Raw genomic sequence first — 10,546 nt, forward strand, 5'->3', positions numbered from 1 at the left:
ATGTACCTTCTTTGGTTTCGTCCATTCATGAGCAAAGTGATCTTTCTTACCACAGTTAAAGCATTTACTTTAGTTTTGCTTTTATTGTGAATGTATTGGGAGAATTTTTGTGTGCCTAATTATAGTTTGTTAAAAGCTTTGCCTTTATATTCACCATATGATTTGCGTTAAAGCTGGAAGCTTCATTGGAACTTGTTCCTACCATATACAAACCAATATTAGGTTTGGTTGTATCATTACATTTTTCTTCCAATAGTAAATGGCTTAAAGCAACATCTAAATTCTTGATGCTATAATTGTAGATAAGGTGTACGTTCATATGTTCGTAACTATGAGGTAAAGATTGAATAAGTGCTTGATAAGTGTAACTTGTGTCCTTAATCTCACTTTTATCATTTTGACATTTGATGCTGCCTTATATTATGATTTGAGTGTTGTAGGTGTAGAATTTAATTGAGTTAATTGATTTTAGCGAAGGATGTACCACCAAACTTAGTTGTCTACGTTTCCTATTCTATTCCATGCTTTTTGAAATTACGCACGATGTCGTTATCCATACTGCTTAACAACGTAATGCAAGCAATGGAAAATTTCTTTTTCCAAGCCTTATAAAGCTCTTGATCTCTTTGATGTTGGGTGGTTTGTCCATCTCTAGCCTATTTCAAAATATTATTTAGAACATTGTGAATGTCTTGTTCCTTTAATATGTATTCAGCTTCTCATTTTTGTTTAAGCTCAACAAATATATTTTCTGAAGCAAATGCTAATGACATTATGCACGTATTAACGCTTAGGATACACATTTTGTTTTTTTTTTTGAAATTAACTAGGGATATTTATTAAACTAAATAAAATATTAAAGCGTCTGACAAATGGAAAACAATACTAAAAAACTAAAAGAACACTTTAGAACTAGAAAATTAAAACGCATTGAAAAAACTTTGATATCCCCGTTAGTTGAAAGTAATCTTTCCCCAACCTTTCTGTTCTCTAAATGACTATTCAGTCTCAGTGGGATGGTGAACCGCTTCTGCTGAAGGGCGCTCTACACCCTCCTGCTCTTCTATCCTTCTCATCATTTCAGTCAGGCTCTCTTGGCCTTTCCATTTCCGATTGGTGTTTAGCATAATCAGGGGCCTCATCAAGCAGGTAAACCTCTTCCTTCTTTTTAGACTAGTTGTAGCAATGATGTGGGCTACCTTATTAGCCGATCTCGGAGTAAAAAGAAAATTAATAGCCTGAAAGTTGTCTTTTCTCTTTGAATGTTGCTGATATACGCACTAACTTGCGATTATCCCTGAATTGTGCCATGCATTTGCTGATAATTGTTTTGGAGTCCCCTTCAACAGCAATGTCTGTGAAACCCATGTCTTTCCCCGTGAGAACAGCTTCATAACAGGCAATAGCTTCCGCCTCAAATGTCGTGGCCACCATTGAGTGAAGGTAGGATTTGGCTATTTAATGCCCCCTTTATAATTTCTCGCTACTATTGCAGATGTCGACTGGTAATTCTTCTCGTCAAAAGAGGCATCAAAATTGATTTTGATAGTTGATTGTGCAGGTACCTTCCACTTAACATGTTGCGGGGCGTCTCTGAGCTTTCTCTTGTTCAGTCCATCAATTTTGCCAAGGTAATGCCTTACAAAACAAGCTGCTTCTTCCCCTGTATAAGACTTACCCTCATGTAAATTTTGTTTCTATCCATCCATAGCACCCAAATAACACATATCACCATTCGTCGTTGTGCTATGGTACATTTGTTGAAAATCCAAATAAGCCATTCAAGACCTTCATGTGAACCACTTTGCCTAATCCAACTGAAATTTAAAATTCTTCCATAATTCTTCTACCACAAGACATTCCACGAATACATGCCGAAAGTTTTCCTCGCCTGCTCTATATTTGAGGCATGTGGCATTTGGAGCCACTTTTCTTTGATATAGATTAGCCATCGTGGGAATGTAATTCCACGACACTTTCCATGCCAATTTCTTTATTTGCTTGGAAGTTGTAATTCCCACATTTGTTTGTAAAATGGTTGGGTTGTAATTTGCATATTCGTAGGCCTAGAAGTAGAAAGTTGGGTTTGTAGTAGTTTGTAAGCACTATGTACTGTGAACTCGCCCGAGTGCTCCCCACGCCAGATGATCATATCCGGATGCGCTTCGCTTGCCAGTGGAATACTTAGGATTTTATCCGTATCTACAATTTTGAAGGTAGTATGGATCAATTCTTCCCTCCATTTCCTGGTATTTTCATCAATCAATAATGTAACCTTAGTAATATTAGCATTAGATATACAATGACGAACTCTAAAATTATCTGTCCCGGGCAACCACGCATCATTGTTAATTATAATGTTTCACCTGAGCCAACTCACCACCCCAGTCCTTCTTTCAAAATACCTTTCGCTGCCCAAATACTTTCCATGTATAGGATGGATGACATCCGAGTTCTGCTTGTAGGAAATTGGTAGTCGGGTAGTATTTCGCTTTAGTACTTGTGCTATTAAAGAATCTGGTTGGTCAATTAGCCTCCATCCTTGTTTAGCCAAAAGAGCCACATTAAATTTTCCATATTCTGAAAACCCAGCCCTCCTACCTGGTTCAGATCACATGTTTTCTTCCAGCTACACTAGTGTATTCCCTTTCGGCCATGTCCTTTTTGTCACCAGTACCTTGCAATATTAGATTCTATTTCATCACACAAAGATCTTGGCAACAAAAAACACATAATAGAATAAGTCAGAATTGCTTGTAACATTGATTTGATAAAGACTTCTTTCCCTCATTGGGATAAAAATCGAAAACTCCAGCCATCAATTCTCTTTTTAATTCTGTCCTTTAAATTTTGAAATGAGTATTTTTTCTTCTTCCTACCAAATTAGGAAGACCCAGATACTTCTCAATGTCATTTGATCTGCGTATTCTTAACAATCTAGCAATCATGAGTTTATCATCTTCCGAGGTGTTCGTACTAAAAATACCATGGACTCTTCAAAGTTCACGCACTGTCCAGAACACGCCTCATACTCTTTTAATATTTCTTTAACTCTACAAGCTCCTAAATTCGTTGCCTCCCCAAAGATTATACAGTCATCGGCAAATAGAAGGTGTGAAATCTGCGGGCCACGCCTACATGCCTTTAGTCCTTTAATGTCCGCTTTGCTAACAGCCGCGCGCATAAGTGATGACAGGCCTTCACTACATATAAGAAATAGATATGGACTAAGCGGGTTTCCCTGTCGTAACCCTTTCATGGGTCTAAAACACTCTCCTTGTTCCATTTAGCAGAATGGAGTAAAAGACCATAGAAATGCACTTCAAAATAAAAGAAACCCAAGAGTTTGCAAAACCCATTCGCTCCATCATAACCCTAAGAAACTCCCATTCGACCCTATTGTAATAGGCCAATTTTGGCCTGGACCCAAAAAAGAAAAATAATAATCGAATAAATAAAGCCAAAGGATGTTATCGGTCGAAAGCAAGACAAAAAGGGCTAAATTGAAAGACAATCATTAAATTGGGACCAAATCAAAAAAATGGAGAAAGCCAAGGGTTATCAAATTTTGTTGACTTGGTAAAAGGCTAAAAATAGGAAGATATTATTTTTATTTTATTTTATTTTATTATTAAATTAGTTAGGCTATTTTTAGTAAATCCCATGTATATAAATAAGGGTATTTTGTTTTTTGAAGGGGAATTACTTTGGTATTCTTACTTTAATTTGGAATTGGATTATTCTCTATTTTCCTATTTATATTGGAATTGAATTATTTTCTTTTCTCTTTCAATTATGTGAGAATTTTGTCCATTTCATTTCAATTTCTTTGTTTTTCTAAATTCGTCCAATTGCTTTTACCCCTTCCGTTTTTTTATTGTTTTGCAATTAAGTTATTATTATTATTTTGGCCCTAAAATTTATTTTGACTGCATTTTAGTTCTCTTTGAAGCTGTGCATTTGGATGGTGGGATTATTTCCTTTTGGTCCCTCCTTGTTATTCGCACGTTCAAATTGGTCCGTTTCCTTTTATTTATTTTTTATTTGCCCCAAAATTTTGCTTTAAGGTTTGATTTAATATTTTTTCGCTATTTTATTATCAAATTAACTAATTTAATATATTATTTCTATTATTATTATGTTTCTATTTTATTTATTTTCTTATTCTAATACTATTATTATTTATCTATTTATATTTCTACTATTATTATATTTCTATTCTATTTTTATACTAATATTATTTTCGTTATTATTTTTCTTATATATGTTTTTTTACTCTTGTTATTAACATTCTAATATTTTTTTACATTTTTGTTATTATCTATTTTAACTTTTATATAACGCTCATTTTAATTTTTATACATTATTTACTTTAATATTTTCATATATTATGTATTTTAAACTTTTTTTACATATTATATATTTTGAATTGTTTATATATTATTTTTAAAGAGTTTTATATATTATTTTATCTTGAATAGATACTGATCTTTTTTTTAAATTATTTTATATACTTTAGATCGTTTTTATAACATCCATTTAAATCCTTTTTATGTATTATTGCTTAGAATTGTTTATATTTTATTTTAGATTTCTTACTTTGTATTTATTTGTTATTTGTGATTCATTATTATAATATTTTGTTTATGAATTATTACTTTGCGTTGTACATTATTATTCCATCGCATTTTATTTGCTTAAAAGGTCGTGTTTTAATATCGTTTAAATTTTAAAATCATTTATTCAAAAGTTTTCAAAATAAGGCAATACTCGGTATTTTGCATCTTCGAGAAGATTGTGCCCTAACTTACTGGGTTCCAATTTTCCTCGTTGAATCTAAGTAACTGAGTACCCTTTTTCAATCAAAACGTATAAGTTTCAAATAAAAGCTTATTCTCAGGAATTCGAGGTATTGTGTCCTAACTCACTGGATATGATATTTATATCTCGAGATAAGGATTTCTAAAAATAAAGGCAATATTCTATGTTTGGAATTTTGAGAAATCGTGCCCTAACTTACTGGGTTTCGATTTTTCATTTGACCCAAATAATTGAATATCCTTTTTAAACTTCATTGCATGAGTTTTAAAAATCAAAAGATAAGCTTAGTTTCGAAAATATGAAATGTCGTATCCTAACTCACTGGGTATGACATTTTATTTCTTCGAAATAAGAGGTCTTAGCATCCAATTTAATTTATTCAAGTGTTCTTTTAAATAAAAGGATCGTATTCTAAAATCTTTTCAAATTTTCAATATTAAGACATTAATTAATTAATTAGATATCAATTTTGGGCGTTACGAGGGCGCTAACCCTTCCTCGTGCTTAACTGACTCCCGAACCCTTTTTTCGAATTTCGTAAACCCAAAATCATTGTTTTAATAAATTAAAATGTTTATTAAAATGATCAATCTCAATGTGATCTGATCACACCTCGAAAAAGATCGGTGGAGACTCCATTTTTGTTTTAAGTCGACTTCCGTTTTTCAAATTAAAAATAGTTTCGACAGCTTGGCGACTCCACTGGGACAAATAAAAGATCAAGCCGCAAATTGATTATTTTCTGTCTTTTTGTCAAAAATTGGAAATCCGGTTTAAAATTATGATCCTTTTATTGCATTTCATTCATCATTTTTTGTGATATTTGCTTTATCAGTTCGAGTCTTGGAACGTTTTCGCATATTGCATTGCATGTCTGTTCGATTTTACCTTTTAAGTAGGAGTGAGAAACTATCCTTCGTGAGTCTCACTTCCGTGTAGGATAGTGGATCACTTTCGTGATACATCTGTACTTATATCTTTGTGATATTTTCATCTCCGTGTAGTCATAAGGAAATATATTCCCTTGAACTAAACTCGGTTTGTATAACCTATAATGGGTGAGGATTGAGGAATCTGCTGGTTCGGGTACCCTTTTCTTTAGAACCAAACCACATATATGAGTCTTAGGAGCATACCTTAGGTAGAACCACCAAACCCCTAGAGGTCACCCGAATAGGTGCTCTATTTGTTACTTATTTCTTCTGTACTGACGTGTTTTATTTTGTTTATGATTGCATTGCATTGCATTATCATAGAAAAGAAGTGTTGATTCACGTTTAGTTGCTAAATAGAGAGCTTGTCATGGAAAATAAATTTCATGATAAAGTGGAATGCAATATGACCATTCGAATATGGTCCGAGTAAGCACAACGAGAGAAGAGCGATAGCCAATGAAGGAATACACGACTTTGCTTCATTGCTCAAGGATTCAAGCCAACCAAGATTATCAAGAGCTATCACGTCTCGACTTTTTAAGAAGCTAAAAGCCTCCGAGGAGAGTGAGCAATATGTCGTAGCCCGGATCAAGCAAAAAGGAGCTAGACATCCATTGGAAAGTTCGCGAGATTTGATCTTAACATTTGGATATGAAGGAAAGGATCGATGCCTTCACCTGAAGTATGAGGGCAAAGCCGTATATGTTCTGTTTTATGTAAAAATATTGTTTTCTAGAAAAGTTGTTCTAATAGAACTGAATTCAAAATCAACGCCTCTCTTTCTTTTTGCATTCATCCCATGCATCTGCATTACATTGCATCACATGTATTAGATTTTCACAAAAGGACCCTGATCAAAAAAATCATTTCAGTAATTTAAAAATCGACAAAAATCTATCAAGTACACATCCTTACGGTACACGAAGAAGAACTAAAGCGATGGATAAAAGATTGGAAAGATTGGAACAAATGCAGAAGGAAATGCAAGAGTAGATGCAATCACAGATGCAAGAACAGTTGGCAAAGTTCAACAGGATATGAGGACAGGTGTGGAGTTCCAAAGGAACATGATGAATCAATTGACCCAGTTGTTGACTGGGGGCAAGAAAAAGGAAAAAGCCCTATGATCAATTTAGGGATGACAATGAAGATCCTCTCTACCTTTAGTTGATAAGTCATAGTTTATACATATTTTTATCCTATACTTAGCACATTTTGGATGAATTATCATTAGATTTGTGGAATTGATGCTCCTAATCCTTTAATTTATTTTTTATACTCAGGTGATCATATGAGAGTAAAAAGAGCTAGAACGAGCCAAAAACGGAGAAAATGAGTCAACTGGGAAATCAACATGGCTGGACTTCCTCACACGAGTAGACCACATGGCCATGTCTATTTAGCAAACTTTAACACGGCCTAAGCCACCCCACATGGGCGTGTCATACGGGCGTGTCCTGTCAAACCCAAGTCTAGTTCTATTAAAAAAGGCTAATTCTTTGGATTTTGAATCATTCTAAAGTCTATATAAACACCCTAGAAGAATACCTAAATTGAGGAGGCACTAGAGGAACACACAGAGTGCGAGCAAGAATTACTCGAAGAAAGCGATTGATCCATCTAGAAGCTGATTCTCCTTCAAAACTGAAGATCTCCCTTCAATTTCTTTCAGGAGTTTTTGGGTTTTTATGTTTTGTTATTATATCCTTCTGAGATGTTTTCTTTTACCCATATGAACTAAATTCCCTAAATACCTAAGGGGATGAAACCTAAGACGGATCTTTACTATTTCTGAATTATATGATAAATACTTATTTTCTTAATTATGTGTTCTAATCTGCTTAATATTCCAAATATTGATTCAAGTATTGATGTACTTATCAGAGGAGCAAAGTCCTTCTAAGAGTAGAATCTATGGCATACATGTAAGCGTGGAGTTCGATTGCCAAGAAAAGATTCAATTAACAACCTAGGGTTAGACGTTGTTAGTCTCGAGAAGAAATAATAATAAATAAGGGATTTCTACGATCGATCAAGTGAATAAATATCTAGTTCAGAGTTAAATAATAAGTGAAGTCTAGTGGATTCTTTATTGGGTATTGTTAAAATCAATCAATTTTCCAAAAATATTCCCCAATTTACTTCCTGTGCATTCTTAGTTTAGTTAATAGTTTAGATAAGCAATCCTCTATTTTAGGCTAGATAATAAAAAGAAATAATACTATACTTTAGTGCTGTGAGTTCGACATTCCGGTCTTGCTATAAGCATACTACTGTTCGATAGGTGCGCTTACCTTAAGTCGAATTATTAGTTAGTTTCACGACCATCAAGTTTTTGGCACCGTTACCGGGGACTAAGATATTAGGAAAACTTATTTTTTATACTTTAGCCATTATTTTTATTGCAATTTAAATTTACTTTTGCTTAAATTATTAAAAATTCTTTTGCTTCTGGCAGTTTTATAGTTATGACAGAAGAAACTCGTGAGACATCTACTTTTGATAGTCAGATCGAAAGCATAGCTCACAGAAATCGAAGAGAATAAGACGAAGCCTACGATAATAGAGGAAGGCAGAGACGATAGTCAAACTACAACTGAAGGATGACTAAAATAGAATAATCAACACTCTTTGGTTCCGCAGATCCAATAAATTAGAATCCTGCTCCCGTACTAGTATGATGATGCTAACCTATTTTAACAGAACTGAATCGAGTAAGTAGACCTGCTATACTGCCAAATAATTGACTGAAACCTACACGATTCAATGATACAACAGTTTGTTCAGTTGATGGTTAGACAGAATCCAAACACTCATTGGCAATTTCTGGAGTTCGACACTTTAAGATCAATGGCATTTCTGACATGCCATACGCCTTCGGTTGTTTCCATTCTCATTGAGGAACAAAGCTAAACAATGGTTAAACTCGTTACCACAGGTCAATCACAACTTGGGAACAAATAACTGAAAATTTTTACTTAAAATATTTTCACAGGCTAAAACGACTAAACTAAGGAATAATATCTCTTCTTTTGTGCAGATGGATCTAGAAACCTTGTATGATACATGAGAGAGATACAATGACCTATTAAGAAGGTCCCTCACCACGGGTTACCTCTATGGCTGTAGGTTCAGACTTTTTACAACGGTGTGAACCCCTCTACAAGACAACTCATCGACACAGTCGCCGGTGGAGTTTTAAACAACAAAATACCTGAAGAGGCTTATGAATTTATGAAGAGAGTCACTGAATAACTTCAATGGCAAGTCATGAGAACAAGCTAACAAAATGCCAGTGTTTCACCTCAACCGTTACTATCACTAACCAGGAATATAATAAAGATGCGGTCTTGTATGGTTCTACTCAGGTACATCCAGTATGAGGTGCATCAAATGGAAAAGGTACAACAAAATCATCCTTTAACCCAACACCGAGAGAACAGTCATATATGGTAATAATATTCTAGACTCAAATAACATACGTAACACTATAATGCAGTTGGAGAACTCTCCCAACTTCTCGTTGTGCCAGGAAATCAAAGCCACAAAATCCCCCAGGTTTCAATAATCACTTTACCAGCAGAAAAAGCCAACTTGAGAGTGCTAATGATTCATCTCGGTGTAACTTCTTAGAATACCGAAACAGCACTTAGAATCAACAAGCGTCGAGTCCAAGGCTCGAAACCAGATAGGCAGCTTGCTAAATTGATTTCTGACCGCCATAAGTAGTTGCCGATAATACTGAACAACCTAATGAACGTTAATACGTGAAAGGTTAGTCAACCCTTAAACCAGAATCGAGGCAAGGGCTTGTGGTAAGTAAATGTAAGGATAAGGTGGACCACAGTGAACAAAAACCGGTAAGTAGAGAATATAAACCTCATGAACCATTTCTAAGTGTGACAAGGAAAGACCTCACGGACGAACAATTTGGTAAATTCCTTAAATTATTAAAGAAATTACATATTAATTTACCGTTTATTGAAGCTCTTTCGCAGATGTCGAGTGCAGCTAAATTTTTAAAGGAGCTTTTAGCAAATAAGCGGAAGTTTGATGAGGCATCGCATGTGGAATTTAACGCAGTTTGCTTAGCCATTCTACAGAATAAGTTACCTAAAAAATTGGAAGATCCAAGGAGTTTTATGATTCATTGTTTAATTGGTGTTTTAGATGTTAACAATACTTTGGCTGATTTAGGGCAAGCATTAATGTCATGCCCTATAAAAATGTTTAAACAACTAGGTCTTGAAAAACCCAAACAAACTAGGATGAGCATTCAATTAGCAGATAAAACAATTAGATTTCTTAAGGGTATCATTGAAGACGTACTTGTCAAAATCGATAAATTCATATTCCCAATTGATTTTGTTGTTCTAGACATGGAAGAGGATAGTGACGTACCTTTGATTTTAGGAAGGCCTTTTTTAGCAACTGCTAAAACTATTATTGATGTTGGTACAGGTGAACTCACACTTCGTGGGGTGATGAAACAATCACTCTTCAAGCTTGTTAATTCGAGTAACATATCAAATATTGAGGGTAATTGTATAAATCATGCTACTAATACTGATCATGTGGTGCAACCTTCTTTGCAGGAAACACGTTCGAAGAGCATACATGAGCCATATTTAAGTAACAATAAATGACCCATTTATAAAGAACAAAGGCTATAGATCAATGAACTAGATGAATGGTAGACACAGAAATCGAGAACACACGATAAACCAAAATTACGCCATGACGGACTCAATGTTTTATCAAATCAACTTAAGGTTGGAGACAAAGTACTT

At 34.4% G+C, this 10,546-nt stretch overlaps 1 long non-coding RNA gene and 1 other non-coding gene across 2 annotated transcripts; one reads left to right on the forward strand and one right to left on the reverse strand.

Annotated features, from left to right (window-relative positions):
* The first annotated feature begins 911 nt into the window (after positions 1-911).
* Positions 912-1,685, forward strand: LOC121231790 (uncharacterized). Its single transcript, XR_005929830.1, has 3 exons — positions 912-1,149; positions 1,350-1,443; positions 1,562-1,685. It is a non-coding gene; the product is annotated as an uncharacterized lncRNA (long non-coding RNA).
* A 7,078-nt stretch (positions 1,686-8,763) lies between these two features.
* On the reverse strand, positions 8,764-8,869 carry LOC121204430 (small nucleolar RNA R71). Its single transcript, XR_005899355.1, has one exon. It is a non-coding gene; the product is annotated as a small nucleolar RNA R71 (small nucleolar RNA).
* Positions 8,870-10,546: the final 1,677 nt, after the last annotated feature.

This window comes from Gossypium hirsutum, chromosome A07 (assembly GCF_007990345.1).
Source record: "Gossypium hirsutum isolate 1008001.06 chromosome A07, Gossypium_hirsutum_v2.1, whole genome shotgun sequence".
NCBI lineage: Eukaryota > Viridiplantae > Streptophyta > Magnoliopsida > Malvales > Malvaceae > Gossypium > Gossypium hirsutum.